Source organism: Harpia harpyja, chromosome 3 (genome assembly GCF_026419915.1).
Source record: "Harpia harpyja isolate bHarHar1 chromosome 3, bHarHar1 primary haplotype, whole genome shotgun sequence".
Taxonomy (NCBI): domain Eukaryota; kingdom Metazoa; phylum Chordata; class Aves; order Accipitriformes; family Accipitridae; genus Harpia; species Harpia harpyja.
Genome location: NC_068942.1, coordinates 29,171,450 through 29,193,246, shown reverse-complemented (window position 1 = coordinate 29,193,246; position 21,797 = coordinate 29,171,450).

The following is a 21,797-nucleotide window of genomic DNA, read 5'->3' as shown; positions in this document are numbered from 1 at the left end:
TCAGACAGCACGTGAGTGGGAAACGTTCCTGAAATGGTAAGGTAAGATTTGGGTGATAAAGTCCTTCTGTGGCTTTAATCCAAAAACCTTTTGCAATTCTCTCTGAGTTATGAGAGTGGGGAAAAAATTCAATTCCCGTTGCAAAAGTGATCCAAGGGCCGTCACGCTTCTGAGAACAAAGCTAGAGCAAAACCACCCTTGGTTCAAAAACTTGACACGGGCAAATTCCTAGCTGATAATTTTTTGAGTGGATTAGAGAGGATTAGAGAAAAGAGAGAGGTAGAATAAAAATAAGAAGATAAGAAATTTTTCTTTCAGTCACTTCTGAGCATGGTAAATTGGTACCTCTAAGATTTTCACAATGCCAAATGAAACGCTCTCCTTTCTGACACTTCACAATCCAAATGTCCAGACTGAGCAGCGCTTGCAGGCTATTCTTGGAGTACAGTCAGGGCTTAAAAGAAGGAACAGAAAGTGAAACTAAATACTGATATTTAAAGATTTTTAAATGACAGCTTGTGCTTTTTTTCTGGTACTGTGGTTTACATATTTTCCTGATTTTTTTTCTATGTATGATTTGATTGATGAAATCTTAACGTAGTGTTGATGCAATATGACTTTCTCCTAAATGTAGAGTTTTCTGTCTTTTTTAAATCCTGTATTACAATCATTAAGAAATGTTGCACTTGCATTCGTCATAACTTGGTAACTGATGGAAAATTCAGCTCATAGAGCTTACTGATATTCCTGATTTTTTTTTTCTTTGTGTATGTGTGTCACGCCTACTTGGTATCTTTAAATAGTTTCTCTTGTTATGTGTGTATGTGGGAATTGTGTGTGTGTACCAAATGAAACATACCTCTCACAGAAACATATTGATAGACTTTTTTTTTTCCCCTTCTGTTTTTTTGCTATCCAAATATTTATTTCCATTCTAGTTCTGGGTATTATTTCCTTGCCTTAAAGCTGGTGGAGACCTAGGCTTTGTAATAAATGGGAGAAAAATAATAAACTGTGGAAGGATGTATGACAGGTAGATAACATACATGAAGTTTGAGATTGGTTAGAAGACCTACAGAAACGTTCAATATTTTTTTTGTTTGTGGGGATGTGTATTGGTAGTTAGTGCAAATCTTCTCTATTCAGATACCTAAGAAAAAGCTTTGGCTTCCTAATCAGCCTAGAGTATTTATCCTGTAATGAAAGTAATACTTCACTCTCCTTTGCACGAAGTATTTGTATGTAGGTCCTGTGAAGGCTATTAAATGGGAATGCTGTAGAATTGCTTCTTCTCCTATACAGGTTCCAAACTCAGCTCTGTAGGGACTTGCCTGTACCTATAGACTGGCAGATTTTTCTGCATAATTTAAAATATGCTGGTTTCCATTCTATACCATTCCATCCTTGCTAGATAGCAGGTTCCCATGACTGGCTCAGAATCAACATGGTAGGTCACTCTCTGGTGAAGGTGGGTTTGCACTAAATTGAAGTGGTTGAAGGGGGAGCCCAAACCCTGCTCTGTGACTTGTCATCAGAGTAACCTCTGGCAGAGGAGCCATGATAAGTAGTAGTAAAGCTGGAGAAAACACAGCTTCCAGTTATTTATTTGGGGAAAATGAACAAGTCTCTTGCTAGCTAAGAGTATGTTGTTCTTCTTGTATAAGTAATTGTTATTGTACTCTTTGACGTGAATTAAACACACATTTTTACTTAAATACATATATTTAAAAAATATTAATAAACAATGCATTGGACAGAGTCTTACTGCCATAAACAGTTCTATAAGGAGTCTGCAAAGATATGTCATGAGCCAATTCCCTATATACACTTGCACCAGCATCAATCCTGTGAGTGTTGACATAGGGTGCCTCAGCTTGGCGTTGGGTCCATCCCCCATCACCACCTCTGCTGCCCAAAGGTGGCCCCTGAGTGCTTGCATTCCAGAATGGCTACAAGACAATGAATGCTGTGGCCATTTCTTATCTCATCACCAGGGGAAACCTCGCTCCCTTACAGGAGTCGTTCTGCCTCTGGCTTTCCTGCTTCGAGCCATTTTAACCCCTTTTGCAGTTGGACATTCTTTCTCTCCATGCCAGGTGATTCCTTGGTCACAAGTTACCACTGTTGAGCAGTTATGATTTTCATTTCCCCTTCAAGTATCTGAGGGTACTTCCCCTTCAGCTGCTTCCATTCTTAAAATAAGGATGACTCTAATCCTGCATCATGTCTGATATTAGCCACATCTGATAATCAGCAGGGACTGCAGACAGGTGGAATGGATGAAGCTCATCTCGTGTCACTAGGAACATAATACTTAATTGCACACAGACAACCTGATTCTGCATTAGGGCTTAATTTGTGGTAGAGCAGCTCCCTTGCTGTGGTGTATTGAAAATCAGTCATTGACAGTGGCCCGGAGCAGAAACCTAGGCAAAGATTATAAAAGGTAGGAAAGCACATTGTGATATTTCCCTAAGTAGCTCTGTGATTAAAACTGCCAGTCAGATTCTTGCTACTATATGTAGAGAGCTTAGAGGTGCCTTAATGAGGGAAGTCCAATATCCTTATTCTTTCTGCTTCCATTAGAAAGGGCATTAGAAACACTCAACATGATATTGCAGTACTCGGGCTTTAAACCTGGTGCAATCCTATTAAGAGCAGCAAATAGCACTTGTGAGCCTTTCCTATGGAAAACAAACCAACCAACCAACCCCACCTAAAAACCAAAACCAAACCAAAACAAAAAAAACCGTATATGAAACATGCTATAGGAAATCAGAAAACCTGGAGCAATGCGGTGAAGCATTAGGCCCAATTTGTTTGTTCATAAGGAAAGAGAATTATTAGGATTTAAATAAACATTCCAAATGTGCTTTTGTAATATATGCAGATTTCTATTGTGCCTACTTTGCAGTGGTGTCATTATGCTAGAGGGAGGAAAAAACAGATTTTAAATAGGAAAATAAGCCTTTTTTCCTTATTTCTGCTTGGTTGAGTTCTTATATTTTGCTAAAATTCACCCAGTGGGAGAACACATGCATTTTAACTTCAGTCTTCATCACAATAAGCTATGTTTCAGACAGAGATAAATAACATTTGATCTATCTAATAATCCATCCATCCAAGTTTGTACCCTAAATTCCTCATTAAAGTATCTGAGAGCCTCTTGCCAGACATAAAAGTATAACTATTGCATTTCCTCATTCTGTCTTTTTCCATACCCACTTCATTGCAATAGCAGTAATAGCTATGTAGTTATGATTCATTTTGCTGGATGGTTGGGAATATCAGATGATACAAACTAAAGAACTTATTACAGCCTCTACTCATAAATAGTATTCAGCAGTTTTATACTTAGGGAGGTGGCAGAACTAATGCAGAAGTGGTTTTCATCATCCATCTACATAGGTTCACATATTGGCAGTCTTCACCATATTATCTGAGTGCCTCCATAATGCCCAAGCACTCCTTACTATATTAGGTTATTAATCCTAAGTCGCTGCAGGTTGGATTCCAACCTCACTCCTTTTTTAGCTGTTTTTATTTTTGCAGCTCTGGTTCAGTGGAATTGTTCTTAATTCACAATTATCTTCACTGGAATAAGCTCCTAATATTGGATGGATACAAGCGAGAGCAGAAGCATGCCACTCTTACTATCATTTTGATTACTCTCATGAAATATTATGCTCTGATTTTTTTACTTATCTAGAAAATGATTTATAAAAAAGTGCTAAATTAGCAAATAAAAATGTTATCTTGCATAAATGGAATCTGTGGGGACGTGTCCTACAAGGATGATGGATAATGAAAAAAAATGCAGGAAGAAAAAAAAAGTACATTTTGTTAATTATTTTTAATATTAGTTTGTTAATAAACTACGTGGTTAGGACAGAATTATCATTTGTTCAGAAGATGACAATCGTATTTATTAAGAAGTTACATATGACAGCACTATAATGATATTTCAAAACTATTTTCAGGTGTTTATTGGATATTTTTACCCTTTGTAATAAAATTTTGTAAGGAAGGACTGAAATTAAAGGAGAAATATATTGAACATTTGACCTGAAGTACCCCACCTCATCCCCACCTTCCATAATAAGTTTCATTGTATTAGTCAATTCAGATAATAATAGGAAGTAGTAAAACAGATTTCTGCCCTTTAACAAAGATATCTTTGGGGAGAAAAATGAAATTTCAAACCATTGCTTTAGTGTAAGAGTACTGCATAATGCTGCAGAGAATGGAGAGAAGAAAGCATGACAATGAGGAACTAGTCACGCAGTTTTGCCACAGCCTTTGTCAAGGGAAATGTAAAACAAATGAGAATATCTGTTCAATATCCATCAAATAATGAGAGTGTCATATGAGTTCTGGGTCTGTGTCGACATAGCTTGAGCAGGAGGTTAAGGAAGTATTCACAAAAGGGAACGCTCGCTGTTTTTAAAAAATAATGTGCAGAGTTACTTAGGACCACATTATACAGTTCTTTCTTACTCCTATTGGTATTTACTTGTGTAAATCATCCTCTTAGAAAAATAGGACTACTTTCATGGGTAAACTTTTGATAGCATAAGAACTTCATTATCAAGCTCTTTATGTTGGAAGGTAAGGATGAAGAGCATAACATACCCTCCTTAATCCAGGAGGAATTAGTTAGGGACCTGCTACGCCATCTGGACACTCACAAATCTATGGGACCTGATGGGATCCATCCAAGAGTACTGAGGGAACTGGCTGAGGTCCTTGCCAAGCCACTCTCTATCATCTATCAGCGTTCCTGGTCAACAGGGGAGGTCCCAGAGGACTGGAGGCTTGCCAATGTGACTCCCATTTATAAGAAGGGTCAGAGGGAGGATCCGGGGAACTACAGGCCTGTCAGCCTGACCTCGGTACCGGGAAAGATTATGGAACGGTTTGTCTTGAGAGCACTCACACGGCAGCTCCAGGATGAGAGGGGGATCAGGCCCAGTCAGCATGGGTTTATGAAAGGCAGGTCCTGCTTGACCAACCTGATCTCCTTCTATGACCGGGTGACCCGCCTAGTGGATGAGGGAAAGACTGTCGATGTTATTTTCCTAAACTTCAGCAAGGCCTTTGATACTGTCTCTCATGGCATACTCCTGGAGAAGCTGGTGTCTTGTGGCCTGGATAAGTGCACTATTCACTGGGTGAAAAACTGGCTGGATGGCCGAGCCCAGAGGGTCGTGGTGAATGGGGTGAAATCCAGTTGGCGGCGGGTCACGAGTGGTGTTCCCCAGGGCTCGGTGTTGGGCCCTGTTCTGTTTAATATCTTTATTGATGATTTGGATGAGGGGATTGAGTGCACCCTCAGCAAGTTTGCTGACGACACCAATTTGGGAGGCAGGGTCGATCTGCTTGAGGGTAGGGAGGCTCTACAAAGAGATCTGGACAGGCTGGATCGATGGGCTGAGGCCAATTGTATGAAGTTCAACAAGGCCAAGTGCCGGGTCCTGCACTTCGGTCACGGCAACCCCATGCAGCGCTACAGGCTTGGGGAAGGGTGGCTGGAAAGCTGCCCGGAGGAAAAGGACCTGGGGGTGTTGGTCAACAGCCGGCTGAATATGAGCCAGCAGTGTGCCCAGGTGGCCAAGAAGGCCAATCGCATCCTGGCCTGTATCAGGAACAGTGTGGCCAGCAGGAACAGGGAGGTGGTTGTTCCCCTGTACTGGGCACTGGTGAGGCCGCACCTCGAGTCCTGTGTTCAGTTTTGGGCCCCTCACTGCAGGAAAGACATGGAGGTGCTGGAGCGTGTCCAGAGAAGGGCAACCAAGTTGGTGAGGGGCCTTGAGCACAAGTCTGATGAGGAGTGGCTGAGGGATCTGGGGTTGTTCAGTCTAGAAAAGAGGAGGCTGAGGGGAGACCTTATCGCTCTCTACAACTACCTGAAAGGGGGTTGCAGTGAGGTGGGTGTTGGTCTCTTCTGTCAGGTGTCTGGAGATAGGACAAGAGGAAATGGCCTCAAGTTAAGGTAAGGGAGATTTAGGTTAGATATTAGGAAAAATTTTTTTACTGAGAGGGTTGTCAAACATTGGAATGGGCTGCCCAGGGAAGCGGTTGAGTCACCATCCCTGGAGGTATTCAAAAAGCGAGTGGACGGGGTACTCCAGGGCATGGTTTAGGGGGCGTGGTTAATGGTTGGACTTGATGATCTTGAAGGTCTTTTCCAACCGAAATGATTCTATGTTTTATTACTATAGTTGACAATAATTCCATAACATTATGAAAAGGCCAGTCTGAGAGCACAGGCTGGTCCTTGACAGTCTCTGGAATATAAATAATAGAACAGTCTGCACAGATAAAGTAAAAAAAAAAAAAAAGTCTATTTATTGGTTTTGATTCTTGTTTTTCAGAATCATGTTGGTTTTGACAAGATTTCTCAAGTACAAGGTACAGTTCTGAAGCAGTTCAGAGAAGGAGCGAGGAGGTCATCAGTGGTCATGACGTAATTCAGAGGAAGCAATTCAACTTGGCCTTCTCACTTATTTGGGAATTGCTTATCCTCTGGGCCCTCAGACCCCAGTTTTTCTCATTGCGTGTGGTCCAACTCATTTAAAAATTAAATATTTATTAGACATCAGCTTCATAACGATAATCCTTTTTTAGAACTAACTATGGGAGAGAGAAAAAGCTAAAAGTGACTTTTCTATTAATCTCTTCTATCTCTCTTCATCACAGGCCATTGCCATTGGGAGAGCAAATGGTTTCAGCGAAGAAGTAATTTCTTTCTATTCTATCTCTGTTGAAGGCTTTAGGCACCAAGTCATGGTTAAAAGGCTAAGACACGTAGTCTTCACTTGCTCTTGAAAACAGCTGAAGTGTTTTGGTTCTGTTTCCCATCTGACTGGAAAAAAAGAAAAAAGAAAGAAAGAAACAAACAAAACCCAAGACAACCCAACATATATTCACGATATAGAGAATTATGCTAAGCAGTTGATTGCTCTTCTGTAAACAGCAGTAGGTAAAATTTCTTCATTGCATTTCTTTGAAACAGGATTGCTGAGTTGGTCTCAGTGCTTCTGTGCAAAACCTCTGCTCAGCCTCTCCCCAAAACAGAAGTCTTCACCACTTAGTATTGGACCTATAGGTTCTAGCAAAGCAAAGGCTCCAAGATGACTGTATAAAATAGAATATCACCATTTTTCTGACATTAATTTCAATAGTAATTCCTCTAAAATACCTTCTTGGCACTTTAGTTATGTAACAGGTCTGTAATTTCATGAGATTACTGATTTTTCCCATTATATTCTGTGTTACTGGATTGTTCCAGTACTAAACTTGCTGCTTTTTTCCCCTCTGTACTTCTACTATCCATTGCAAAATCCATCTTGAGATACAATAATGAAAGTGAGCTCTAAACATCGAAACAACCCTCCCATACCTCAAAACCTGAACCATTTCTTACAGACTTTGTTCTTCCTTAGCATAACATCTGGTTCTAAAATTCAAGTGGGATTCACCAGACCATCTTTCTTTCCATTTCACCAACACCAGCCCTAACTGACCCTCCAGAATCAAAATGAATAGCCCCCTACAGGAGTGATACATGAATTCATGCACAGCCTTTCTTTCCCTCTTTATTAGTTATGTGTCCTGAGACCAACTCCCAGTTAATCAAGTAGCTTTTCCGCTTTAAAAAAACATTAGCTACTCCACTCCCATAATTCCAGATGATCTTTCCCCACCCACATCCAGCTGCAACTCACAATCCTGCCCCTGGCAGTATGCCTCACCACTGGTCTCCCCAGCATGCTGCTCTGCCTCATCGTCAGGTAACTCCCTGAAAAATGAGGAGGGTCAGCAATTTGCTTTGGCACTGGTCTTCAGAAAGGGGAGTGTGTACCTCAGTCTTGGGTCCACCATCCCATACAAGAGCCAGTAGCTCACTAGGCATTGCTTTGGTGAAACGATTATTTTTTCAAACGTATTATACCAGTCCAATGCCTTGTGTATTTTCCCAAATCCTTCTCCAAAAAAAATTGTGCTGGCCATGTAATGGAAATGGCTAAAGAAGCTGAGTAGTAGAGACTTGCACGTTGGTGTGGAATAGCCTTATGAACGAAGAATTACATAGGGTTATTGTAGATGTGAATAAAGACAAAAGAACACCAAGATTTATAAATACATCATCGTTGGAGTTGGTACTTTAAAATTGACTGAGCCAACCCTTGAAAATAACTTCTTTTCAAAATTCAGAGAATATTGAATATGAACAAGTTTAAATTCTGTACAATGTATACAAACTTTACTTTGCATGTTTTCAAAACTGTAAGTGATTCTGATTCCTTATTTTAATAACAGGATCATCAATAACATGCAGTGGTGCTTTCGTTCAGCAAAAAAAATGTTCTCCGGTAAATGTATCACTGTACATTACCTGAGAGAAAAATGTTGATTCTTTTAAATGACTATATCTTACACAGCTTTCTGTAGGATACATTCTGTACTCTACAGCAGTACTGCCTGAGACTGATAATTCAATTTAGAGTCTGCAGTGTGATTCCTAAATACCACATTTGAAGAGAGAAGCTGATAAGCATGTCATAGTTTTCTAAAAGCATGAGAGTTATAGCATCTGTTAGTTGTCCCACGATTATTTTTGATCATTATGTGTGTACAAAAAATACTGTACTTTTGGAAGGCAAATAGAATGCTAGTAGTTTATAATGTCACCCAAAATAGAAAAGCAGTGCATATCTCTACAATCACACACAAAAAAATCATTTTAAGCTTTCTACTGAAGATGCCTTTTCCCAGGTGGTCAATTGCACTTGTCATCTGTTATTTTGGAAAATGCACAGAATTTAATAGATGAGGTATATCAAACTAACTACATTAGGAACATACCAGCTGTCAATATGGCTTCAGCCCAACAGCATCTTTTGGGAAAAGCAAATTCCAAAATGCAGACAGTATACTATTAGTCTGATAGAATGATTATAAGTTTCGCCATCTGTTGCATATTTCACAATTAATTGTGATTTGTATCAACAGATATTTTCTAAAATCCACATTTTCTTTTTTATACAAGAAACAACAAAGCAGAACAGCAACACATTGTCTCAAGTAATGATGTACCAATGCTGGAGCTAAATCAGATAAAATTTACCCTGGTTTAACAAGGTAGATATCTAGGGTACTAATTACAGGAAATAGATCTAAAAATACCTGTGTCAGTACAGAAAAATTACAAACCAGAATTTTCTATCTTTGCTTGAAGAACTTACTGATTTTGCTTTTCAAAGCTATTCCATTGTGCAGTCATATGCTATTTATGTTTAACATTTCAAAGTCCATCAGTTGAACGCTATTGGATTTTAATTACAGGAACCTATTTAATCAAACACAAATGTAAACGCTACAAACATTTCAAAATGCTCCATGGCTAGACCTAAACTACAGAGGAATTGCCTGCATGTAAAATTAAATGCCTAGTCAATGCATTTAATATGAAGCATCATGACAGTGTTTAAACTTATATCAGGAAAAATAAAAATTTAATTAGGTTTGAGTCTTGGGGTTTGTTTTTGGGGGGATTATTTTTTGCTTATATTCTTTTCTCCACCTCATAGACCTAGCTTGTTTGTTTGTTTCTTTCTTTGTTTCATTCTTTCTTCCTTTATTTCTGTCCTGGTTTCAGCTGGGATAGAGTTAACTGTCTTCCTAGTAGCTGGTACAGTGCTATGTTTTGAGTTCAGTATGTGAAGAATGTTGATAACACTGATGTTTTCAGTTGTTGCTCAGTAGTGTTTAGACTAATGTCAAGGATTTTTCAGCTTCTCATGCCCAGCCAGTGAGAAAGCTGGAGGGGCACAAGAAGTTGGCACAGGACACAGCCAGGGCACCTGACCCAAACTGGCCAACGGTGTATTCCATACCATGTGACGTCCCATCCAGTTTAGGAACGGGGAAGTGGGAGGGGGCAGGGATTCACCGCTCAGGGACTGGCTGGGTGTCGGTCGGCGGGTGGTGAGCAATTGCACTGTGCATCATTTGTACATTCCAATCCTTTCATTATTGCTGTTGTCATTTTATTAGTGTTATCATTATCATTATTAGTTTCTTCTTTTCTGTTCTATTAAACCGTTCTTATCTCAACCCACGGGTTTTGCTTCTTTTCCCGATTTTCTCCCCCATCCCACTGAGTGGGGGGGAGTGAGTGAGCGGCTGCGTGGTGTTTAGTTGCTGGCTGGGGTTAAACCACGACAATTTCTTTCAACATGATCCCCATCTGTTGCCAAGTGAAAGGCCTGGTTCTAGTCCTAAGCTACTATTCTTCAATTTTGGCTTTTTGCCTATGATATTAATAGGCTCCGTACAGGGCTATGGGTCCATTGCATTTATTTAGAAGTGAGATGAGACTTACAGAAGCAACTTCATGGTCAGACAAGTCTTTGATAACATTTGTAACACTGAAAGCATAAGTCAAAGATTTTTGAAAGAAGTCCTAGAAATATGGTATTATTTAAATTGTTTCATTCTTCTCATTTTAAACTAATGTTCTACTTTACCTGAGATAAGCCATCACTCATGTCAGCTTTGTGCAAAGTGACTGAACAGGGCTCTAAAGCAAAAGGAAAAACTGTTAACAACAGATACTTCTTATTGTGTAGGCCATAAGTTGCATTCAAACAACATTTAGCTTTCTCAAAAGCTTCTCTACATACCCCCAGATGCGAGTTACCTCAAACGTGGAGCAGGCAGAAGGGAACTAGCATCAGACCCAAATGATCTTCAGGGATGCCATTTTACAAAAGACTTAGTATGAGGTTTGTTTCTTTTACTAGCACCAAAGTTATGTAGACATTTACATAGTAAAAATAACATCTCTAGTTTTACCCATTGGTCCATAGGTAACAGTATCAGTAAAAAAAAACCCCAAAACCACCAACATTCTGTGTATGATATGCACATGTGTATGATATCTTCCTTAACATGTAAACTCAAGTAGGGAACGCTATAATGACCTAGGTAGATGACGAATGCAAGAAACACCATAGCAAGGAAAGGACTTCAGACAAGAGGTCACATCATCCTAGCCAAACACGAATAAGAAAAGCTGCCGTAGCTATCTTTCAAAAGTAATTGTGAAGATTACCAGAAATCTGGTTTGCAAATATTAGTGAAAAAAGGGGGAGAATCAGGTGGGTGCATTCAACCTTTGTAATATATTTCTATTGCTTTATCACAGAACCACAGAATGTTTGAGGCTGGAAGAGACCTCTGGAGGTCATCTGGTCCAACCCCTCTGCTTAAGCAGGGACACCTAGAGCCAGCTGCCTAGGACCATGTCCAGACTTTTTTTAGTATCTTTGAGGAGGGAGACTCTGCAACCTCCCCATCTTGCCCATCAACCCCATCTCTGTTGTGTCTCATTGAACTATAGGCAGCTGGCTTTTATCTGTATCCCAAACAAAACTATAAATGGGAGAATCACTGTGTTGGAGTATTCCAGAGACAAACAGAGACAACAAGAAAAATCTTTGTCTTCCTTGTATTGAAGAAACTATAATTTCTGCATCTTTCCCTGCTATTCTTGTAGCTTCATTAGCTGATTAACAAAGGGAAAATAAAACAGAACTCTGCAGAGCCTAACATGAAAGCGCCTTCACTATAGGAAATGACTGTCCAATATTCAGAAGTCTCTGGAAAATCCAAGAAATAAAAACAAAGCCATCTTATCACAGTAAGTTCACTCTTTCTCAGCTTGACAGACATATCAATTCATGACTGCTCTGATCATTGGAGGCATTTGATGATATCTACACTAGTACAAGGATTTTTTTTGGTTGGGTTTGTTAGGTTTTTTGGTTTGTTTTGTGGTTTTTTTTCTTCACTGTTCGGCAATCAGTCAGTGCAGCAAGTGTTATCTTTTAGGACACCAGTTATTAATCTAATAACTAATACTTACGAAACTCAGAGCCAGATGAAAAACAGGCTTTCAATTTATGGGGAAAAAAGCAATGTCCTTTCCAAGATATATGATGAAAAGTTGGATATAGTGACACTAATAGCTTTTTGAGCATTTGCGGTGACAAGAACTTTTTAGAAGTTGGTATCATGTCCATTAATACCAGACCTAACTTCCCCAGTTGGTCTTTAAGCTACATGTGAAATTCTGTAAGAAATACAGAATTCTATAGGAAATATGTATAGAAATTTATCTGTTCCTTTATAATTTCTTTTATGTATGTAAAGAATTTGATTGACAGAGCAAATTAAGAGGGGTGGGGTTTTTTCTTATTTTTGTGTAAGGATCTATGTTTTTTGGAGCTGTCATTAGGAAGGATCTGTATGTTTTATAAGTGCAGTCAGCAGGCCACCACTAAGTTTGAATGGATGTGGAGGGAGGTTATTACAAACGCACAGCAGATTTTTGTCAAGCAAAGTTACCTAGACACATTTCAAATGAATTGCCAAGGTTATGGCATTGCTGGCATACAACCAAAAACCTTTGCTTTTGCCCAGTGCTATAAAACTATTTTATAATATTAATTATTAAACTGCAGCATTAACCAAAAACCCATATATGGATATTTTTGTTTTAAACAAGACACAGTTATAACAGATCTTGAATGATTTTAATTCTGGTGACAAATTTGAACACCATAGATAATATTCGGTATGAGCAAGACACCTACTGTCATGCTCTGCTTCTCTAAGACATTCTGTTTCCCATTGATTACTGAAACATCACATTTTTCTTTTTAATTATCAAGGCCTTTAGACTAATATTTTAATTCTTGGTCATTATTAGAGCTACCAGTCAACTGAGATTCATGTTCTGGCAACAGCCTTCTCTTCCCTTTCTCCTCACAAGCTCTTGAGTTCAAAGAGCTATATCAATCATATTTTCAAGCCAATTACATTAATCTAGTTCTTTTGGATGCCCTTAACAGATTTCTGAAAATGAAAATATGTCAGCCTGCTAGGAACCGAATCCAGACTCCTCACTTGATGAGAAAACCTGCCAGGGACTTTGCTGCTTCTTTCTCTCTTTTTATCCTTTGGTCAAATAGCAGCTCCAGTAATTGTTGTCCTAAAGTAAGACTGTTGGCCATTTAATACTATAACCATGTATCTCGCCCATTCTGTTTGTAAACAAATGATGTTGCTACTGACTTCCTGTCCTAAATCACAGGAGGATGTTAAATATTTTTTATTTCACCTCTGTGATGAAGTGAGTTCTGTAATATTATGTCATTTATAAGGTTTTTGGGAAAACTGGACAAAACCCCCCAAACAACTATGTAAATGTAAGATAATTCGGAATAGTAACTTAGTTCTTTGGAATTTGAATAGTAAATACTTTTATACTGGATGTCCTTGGTAATGATTACTCTTGTATTTTCTGCCATTCTTCACATTCATTGCCAGAGGCTGATAAAGTCGTACCCATGGGAAAAAGAAAACGGAGGTCTGCACTGAAAGTCTAGCCTGAATGAACTGTCAGAACGAACTTTCCTTCCCTACAATTCATTTTCTGTCTCCCACTGTTCTAGCCAGCCAAAAGGTATATCCAGTAGCAGGCACAGCCATGCTACTTTTGAATGCGTGACTCCCAAAACGGAAAGAATTTTATGCATGGCTGCCACTGTATCTGGCAGTGAGTCACAGGCCTAGATTCCCTGGACAGAACTAGGGAAGATTTACATGTCTCAGAATACGATCAAAAACAGTCAGCATGCTGAACAAGCAGCTGGTAAATTAACACTGAAACTAAACTGTTACAGAACTTCCACCTCAGTCTAGAATTTGGGCTGAATATTGGGCAGCTGCCTCTTCTACTTCAGTTCTTTAGGAATAAGCAGGATCCACTTTTAAAACCTACTGCTGGTGCTATTTTGCGTTTTTATGCAGTAGTTGCCAGAAACATTTCTTCAGGGATTGTTTACCTGGGCTCAGTGGTGTTTTCAAGATGTGAATTCCTGCCTACCCAGGGAGAAGCCTGAGCACTCAAGTGCTGCCAGTGCACAGAAAACAACATCTTAGTCAAAACCCACAGGCTACAAGACAGAGGCAGAAATTGGAAATAAGGAATCTCTCAACCAAGCAAGTGCCTGAGCCAGTAGGCTTGTGTATTAACACACTTCTTAGCATTGCTGTCCTTGCCCTGAGGATTCTTGAGCTGATCACTGTGCAACGGCTCAGTTTCTACAAAGCTAGAGACAGAGATTGAGCCCTCCCTTCTTCCCTCTTCAAGCATCAGGTGTAGAGGTTAATAAACTGGTATGGAAAATATGAACATGAATATTCTTCTCTTTACCTCCCATTGCTTTCCAACAAAGCTATAGCAACGTGTAGACCTAGACTTCTTCAGTGAACTTCTTCTCCCCCAGTAGAAATGTATTTGCTTTTTATTTGAGGTATAAAGCAAGCTGTATATTGAGTACTGTATCATAATAGTCTATAAGTCCTCAGAAAAGTGCCAAATGTCTTCATAGGAAAAACATATTTCTATATCAGTTTCAGTCCTTTCCTAAGGTCCTCAGAGCCAAATTCAGCTGGGGTCAACATTGCATCAAAAGCATAGTCTGGCTTTTACTAGTGATCTGTAGTAATCTATCCATAGTAAAGGAAAAAGAAAAAAAAAAAAAAAAAAAAAGGGACCACCTACCCCAATCACTATATCTGCCTTGCTGTGTAGTGTGGCTCCTTAGTTTTTTGTCCATCTCCCCCGTGAAGGATAGTACAGTTTCATAGGCCAGCTACAGTCCTTTACCATCACCAGTGTTGCTCTGATGCCTCCATATCATCATTTCCTCCCTGCCTTTGACAAGCAAGAGGTCGGTGAGAGCCTTTTCAATGAGACACCTGCTTTTGGGATTTAATTCCAGCAGTGATAAATATGCTGTTGAACCAGAGACCTAGGACAAAGGCTGCTATTTAACGTCTAAACAGTATTTTGATGCCCTGGTATTTATCTCTATGCTGTCTTTAAAACAGAATGACTCCACGTTATTTGATTTGCTCTTTGATTTCTAAAACACAGGCTGTTAACCAAATTGAAAGCTAAAAAGCTACCAGCCCAATGGATGCTGAATCTTCAAATGGAAATTTTGTGTAATTTCAGTAGTTTCTGCATACTTGCCTAAGTATGTTTAGAAGTAAATTTTTGCAAATGAATGGAAAAGCGACTAATTGTGGCTATTTGCAGAAGCCTCTATTTGTAGAAGTCGCTATTTGTAGAACTCCCACTGTATACATTCTTCTGATCAGGAGCTACAACTGCCAATCTACTTTAAATGTGAAGTCGCATATTAACCATTTAAAAAAACTACAATACCTGTCAGATAATTACAACATTCTTAGCCTTTTCCTGGAATAAATATGTACAGCTACTAAAAATTCTGCCTATATGAAAAGATTTTTATTTTAAGCTTGTTTACACCTTTAACAAAGTTCTGTGACATTATTTATGTATTTTCTTTATATAGGATATGATTTATCAGTTCCTGGAAACTTCTGTATGATAGAGATTTTACAGATATCATCGGTATGTCAGGTATTGAAATTATAAAGATGTCCAGCATACCTAAATAAAGTCTCTTTGGTGTAGATGATAGGAGCTGGAATAGAACTGTTGGAGCCAAATTTATGAAAGCTCTTCACAGGGCAGTGAATATACGCTTTAAATATATAATAAACCCTCCCTACAGATGGAGAAAAAAGCTGCTGCTGCTGCTGCTGCTGCTGCGGTGACAGAGCAAAAAAGTTGCTGCTTTTGTCATCTGTTAGAGCCAGCAGTTGTGATGGGAATGGCATCACCAGCACTGTCACCATCAGCACTGCTGATAAATCTGTGGAACTGGAAGGAGACATGAGGATATTCAGAAGGAGAAAGGTTATTTAAAAATTAACAAGCCCTTCCACTGTTGAAAGAGGAAGTATAATTCATATGATAGTGCATGAAGGAAGCTCTTATGAAACAGAAAGTTATATTTAGTCTACAGCTCCATGTTTGAATTTAAAAGATGAGAAGCATGTGAATTTCCAGATGAGATAAAATACCACAACTTTAATGTTTTTTCATGTACTTCTGTGGTTATAACTGTGATGGTTTAAGGGTATAGCACTGTAGGATTTGGAGGAACAGTAATACATTTTACTAGACCAATGACTGTTTGAAAATAACAAAAAAAACCCACTTTCAGCCACACAAGCCTTTCTTTGGGCTTTCAGCTCTGATCTTTTAAGACAGGTTAGGAAACAAGGACAATACTATGGGCATGAACAGCATACATATGGCAGAAAATTAAATATGGTCTTTGCAATTCATTACTAAATGTTTTTTCCCATTTTTAATATAAGATCCTCCTATGTGCTGACAGATAACTTTATGCACAGAGCAACAAATGCAAGAATAATGAGAACATAAGTATCTAATATAATGTACAGATGTCCTTCGGAAATTGGCTTACTGCAGAACTAGCTGGGGTGGCAAAAGAAATACTGGCATTTTATTTCTGTGAAATAAGACAAAGTTCTACCATTTTTCTCTTGAATGTTTTGTTAAAGTCAGGTAACACTTGTTTATTGAGCTTGTCATCTGCAAACTTTTCTTGTCAAGTACAGCCATCAGCAGCAACTGTCACTGCAGAACTGTTGCAAGCAGTAATACCAGGTACTCGGGAGCAAGAGCAGCTCTCAGTTAGACAGGACTTTGGAGTCTTGCTGTCCTCAGTAGTGCACGTACCGCAGTTTGGGATCCGTTACCCTAACCTGTTCAATCCTTGTTGTACCTATAATGTCCCTCATTAGCCAGCATCTGATACCTTTCTAGAAGTATGTTTGGCACCGTGCAGGCACTTGATACGTGAGTAGTGCTATTCATACTTTTTCATCGTTTCCCTCAAGGTCAAGCTTCCTTTTAGCATTCCAGCTACTTTTTGAACTCATAATCCATCTGTCTAGCCACTTAGCTGCCTTTCCAAGATTTTATCTTGGTGCTTACCAGTGCACTATTTGAATACATCATAAGGGTATTTATAAATGATGCATATATCCCTGTTCCTTCCTTAGTAATATGAGGGCAAATTTACATTTAAATACATATAGGTGAAATTACAGCTATGAAAAAAAAAAAAAAGGTTATTACTTAAATAATGTTCCAGTGAGGGGGAGGATTTGCATTTAACTTTGCATTTAACTGTTTCAGTTTTGCCCATATATGGGCAATTTTGCAGATATTGACAAATCCACAAAACCAGAGATTTATCTGTCTAAACAAATATAATGGAAGTTGTTGGTTTGGGGTTTTTTTGTCCTGGGACTGAATTTACATTTACAGATATTGCTATTGCTGAATGGTCTTCTGAATGAACCCCCACTCCTGACGGATTACCTCACCTTGCTGGGACTGTGATAGACCCCATCCATGGCATGGGGACAGTGGGACTGAACCCGGGTGTCCTGCCCTGGCCAGTGTTGGGGGGTCACCCTTGGCTCCTGGCTTGCCTGTCCTTGTGGAGCAGCCTCACTCTTGTTTCTCCCTGACCCCTGTGTATGTTCTGATTCCTGCAGACAAAACTGACAGTTTTCTCGATTATAAAATAATCACAAGACACGAAAAAAAAAGTCAGTATAAATGTTGAGTGTATGACAGAAATTCAAGAATAATGTCCCACTGATTTGTTTATTAGTCATTTATTGGAAAGTAAATAAAACAGATTGCAGCACCTTTCTAATCAAGAAGTCACCCACAGTATTGATTTTAAAATAATTACTGAGACAAAATAAACCTTTTTCTTATTCGCATTTCCAGCAACTAAATATCATAACAGTCATAATGATGATATAAACCACAATAAAAATAATAAGACGATGGTATCACTAAGCAATGCAAATTAAGTCAGTTATTCCTGACTACAAAGCACTGGTAGGTTGCAGAAATGTTCTGACAAACAGACTGACCAAAATGGTAACAAAGGAAATTTAACATAAACAATTGCAAGTACAAGTGCATCCAGAGCAATGATGTAGCTCACAATCATTTCAAGGTCTTGTGCAAGGTGTTGTAGCTAACCTTGCTAAGTGCAAGAGGGTTGAAGTAGACGATTTCCAGAGGTCCCTCCAAACTCCTCCTTTCTGTGATTCGAAGGTTTCATAAATAAATTCCTTATCCTTTTGACTCTTCCAAAAACACTAGCCTCTGACTACCCAAGTTTCACTTTCACTTGCATGTACCATGATGGATAACTACATGTACAGCTCTGTGTTCCAGTTTCTCTTACCAAGCATGTCTAAAGACCTCTCCCCACATCACACCCTTACATTCATATTAGCTCTGTACACCTGATGTGCTGCTTGTTTGTTTTATGCCCCCACCCCCTCACACTAGCTCACATTTAGGACCTAAATTTACAATCTTAGTTCCACTCAAAGAAAGTACTGTGCAAGCTCTGAAATGAATAAAAAATGTCTGGCACGTAATCTCAGCAGAGATTTTTGTTTCAAAATTCTACAGTTATATGACTTTATTTATTTCTTACTTGAATCATAGGTGGAGTGAATTTGAATCTGTTCAATCCAAATTCATAGAAGAAAAGAAACCAAAGATACAAATTCTGTCTTGGGATTTCCCTAAACTACAGATCACTAGAAGCTCAGAAAGCATACTAGACGTATGTCACCAAAAGTTTTCCTTATTCTTATAAACCTGTAAATTTACTTTTTTTTGGCTACTGTTTAAAGTTAGGATACTAGACTACAAGGAACTTTGAGTTATCTTGTAGAATTGTTTTTATAAGCAGAACTTCCTAAAGTGTAAGACATATATTTATAATGTATATATGTATATCTCTCTATGTGTATATATGTATATCCCTCTCCGTATAGATGTAATGATTAATATGGATTCAACTGTTAACAGATTGCTGCCAGTGTCTCCCCCTAGTAGCACTAGAAGGAAATACCTGTAGGAACATATATACAATCAGAGGCAATTAAAAAAAAAAAAAAATCTTCTTCTTAAAATCCCAATTTCTTGCATATATTTCCATTCCTTTTTAATTAATTTCCCCAGCATCACTTTGTTTCATCTAAAGTGATGACAGTTTTATCATCCTTGTGAAGTACTTTTGATATCTACAGATGACAGTGAGAGATACTATTAAAGATAGTCAACTATGTATGAAAATCTTATGTGTAGAGATCACAAAATTGTTTATGAGTTCAGCCACTTCTCATCCTGCAGTAAGGAGGATTTTGGGGTCAACAGGATCATCCTCACTCACTCAAAAATACCAATCAATCAGCCACATCGCTTTAGATACCTCAGTTAAAATGGAAGTATACAGCAAATTCTATCCCATTAACAGAATATATGGTTAGAAGGTTGTTTGCAAATAATGGATTTAATCTGTGAGGATAGGACTAATTTTGCTTAACTTCCCCTGTCTTCTGAGTTAAGTGTTTGTACTCTCGTTGCAGAGAAGAGAAGGTGGCACTTTCAAATGAGTAAACAATTTGATTTTAAACGTTTGCTCTTGGATGGGAAGAACAACATTACAAAAGTACCAGCTTTTCTCTACTGACTATAAAGAGTCTAGCCAACAAACTCAAATGTAGGTGTGTACTTTGTAGATGTTTGCATCTGTTCAGGTAATAATTTAAATGCCAAAATAGAAACAAAAGTGAAATTAGATGAAAAAATATTTTGTAGGTGTTTGCTATTTATTACTGTACCCTCTGCTCTTCCTTGTGCAAATACACATGGGCAACCAGCACACAGCTTTATTTATTACTTTCTTCTTAGAATAAAGACTGTAGTACTCATTGATTTCCAGTAGAGATAATTAGGACCACCCTAGTACTACCCAATACTTAATTACTCCTATGTACATGGAATTACATGAGATACTGCAGATGAATAATATAAGTAAGGCTCCATTCAGTTTTTATAGGAACAAGGTTTCAGGTCCTAATTTGAGTGATTGATTCATGTAGACTGACTGTGACTGAGTTTCATATGGCCTCCCAGGTTCACCAGTATACAATGCGTTAAGGATTAGATTTTGATATCCCAGTGAGAATAATTTCTGATAGGAAAATGTCATTAGTAATTTGTACACACTAGAAAAATAAAACATGCTTCTAACTGGCGTAATCAGTGCTTCATTATGACTGAAAGCAGCAAAAACATCTAGACACCTGAGTACTTACTCATATAGTTAAACTTGAAAGTGTAGGAGAGCCAAGATTGTGATTAGACATCTTAGGTTCCTATATTTATGTGAGTCTAAATATGCGTTAGATAGCTCATCTTGGCTTCACAAAATTTAAATAGGCAGCTGTCAAGAGTGGGTTTGTGCATCCTATACACAAAGGATCCCTGATTTATTCCTATTAAAGCCATATTTCAAAATGTGGAACAGTCACACTAATCTGATGTCTCAGGATTGTTCATTATCATAGTCTGTTATCAGCATATAATATGATTTTAACAACTTCCTTAGTTTAATTTTAAATTTGAATGTTCATGGGCTGTATTATAAATTCTAATCGGAATGAAGACAATTTATACACTTTTTCACCTTCCCACCTCACAATTTTCAGTGTTTGCTTTTGTACCACTTATGGGACTGAGCGTCCCCTCATTTGAGGCTCTGGCTGTACGTGTTCTATCATTAAGCACCTGACATTCTCCCTCTGTGGTACAGAGAAAGAAGGTGCCGGATCCAGGACTGTGAATTCCATGTGTTCTCAGAGCCAGGTGCCCAAGTTCTATGTTTATCAGCTCTCAGATACTGAAGTAATAGGCCATACATTTATGGCACATGAAAAAGGCATTATTTGAAACATTCGCCATTAGCATGGTGAATGTTTCAAACGGAGAGGCCAGGCAAGGTAGACAACTGTTTATCTTCTCTGTATTCATGGTGGCTACTATTGAGCAACCAAGTTGGTGAGGGGCCTTGAGCACAAGTCTTATGAGGAGCGGCTGAGGGATCTGGGGTTGTTCAGTCTAGAAAAGAGGAGGCTGAGGGGAGACCTTATCGCTCTCTACAACTACCTGAAAGGGGGTTGTAGTGAGGTGGGTGTTGGTCTCTTCTGTCAGGTGTCTGGAGATAGGACAAGAGGAAATGGCCTCAAGTTGAGGCAAGGGAGATTTAGGTTAGATATTAGGAAAAATTTTTTTACTGAGAGGGTTGTCAAACATTGGAATGGGCTGCCCAGGGAAGTGGTTGAGTCACCATCCCTGGAGGTATTCAAAAAGCGAGTGGACGGGGTACTCCAGGACATGGTTTAGGGGGCATGGTTAATGGTTGGACTTGATGATCTTGAAGGTCTTTTCCAACCGAAATGATTCTATGATTCCATGATTCTATGATTCTATGATTCTAAAAGTCCATCAGTACCCTTTAGGGTCCTTGAAGTACCTTCTCCTGAGGGTACTCAATTGGTTAACACCAGAGGATCTGCTAACTGTCCTGGTCCTGCCCAAACAGAGCCCCTACATACTGTGGGAGGAGATAAGGTTCCCGTAGTGCACACAAGGATGTGGCTGGGGAACGCGGTGGGGCTTGGTCATCCCTTGGGAAAAGGCAAGCCCATCCATGGGGTTGTCTTTGCTCAAGGACCTGGGTGAACTTAGTGGGTAATGCAGAAGAACGGGGAGGTCTGGTGTGTACCTTCAGGAGTTTTAACCTTGGGGGAAAATAACCGATGATGTGAGTTGTATGTTGTGGGAAGAAATGTGGCAGGAACTACCCGAACTGACGAAAGAGTGAGCTTTGCAAGGAACTGGGTGATTGCAGCAGTCACCCAAACCAAGC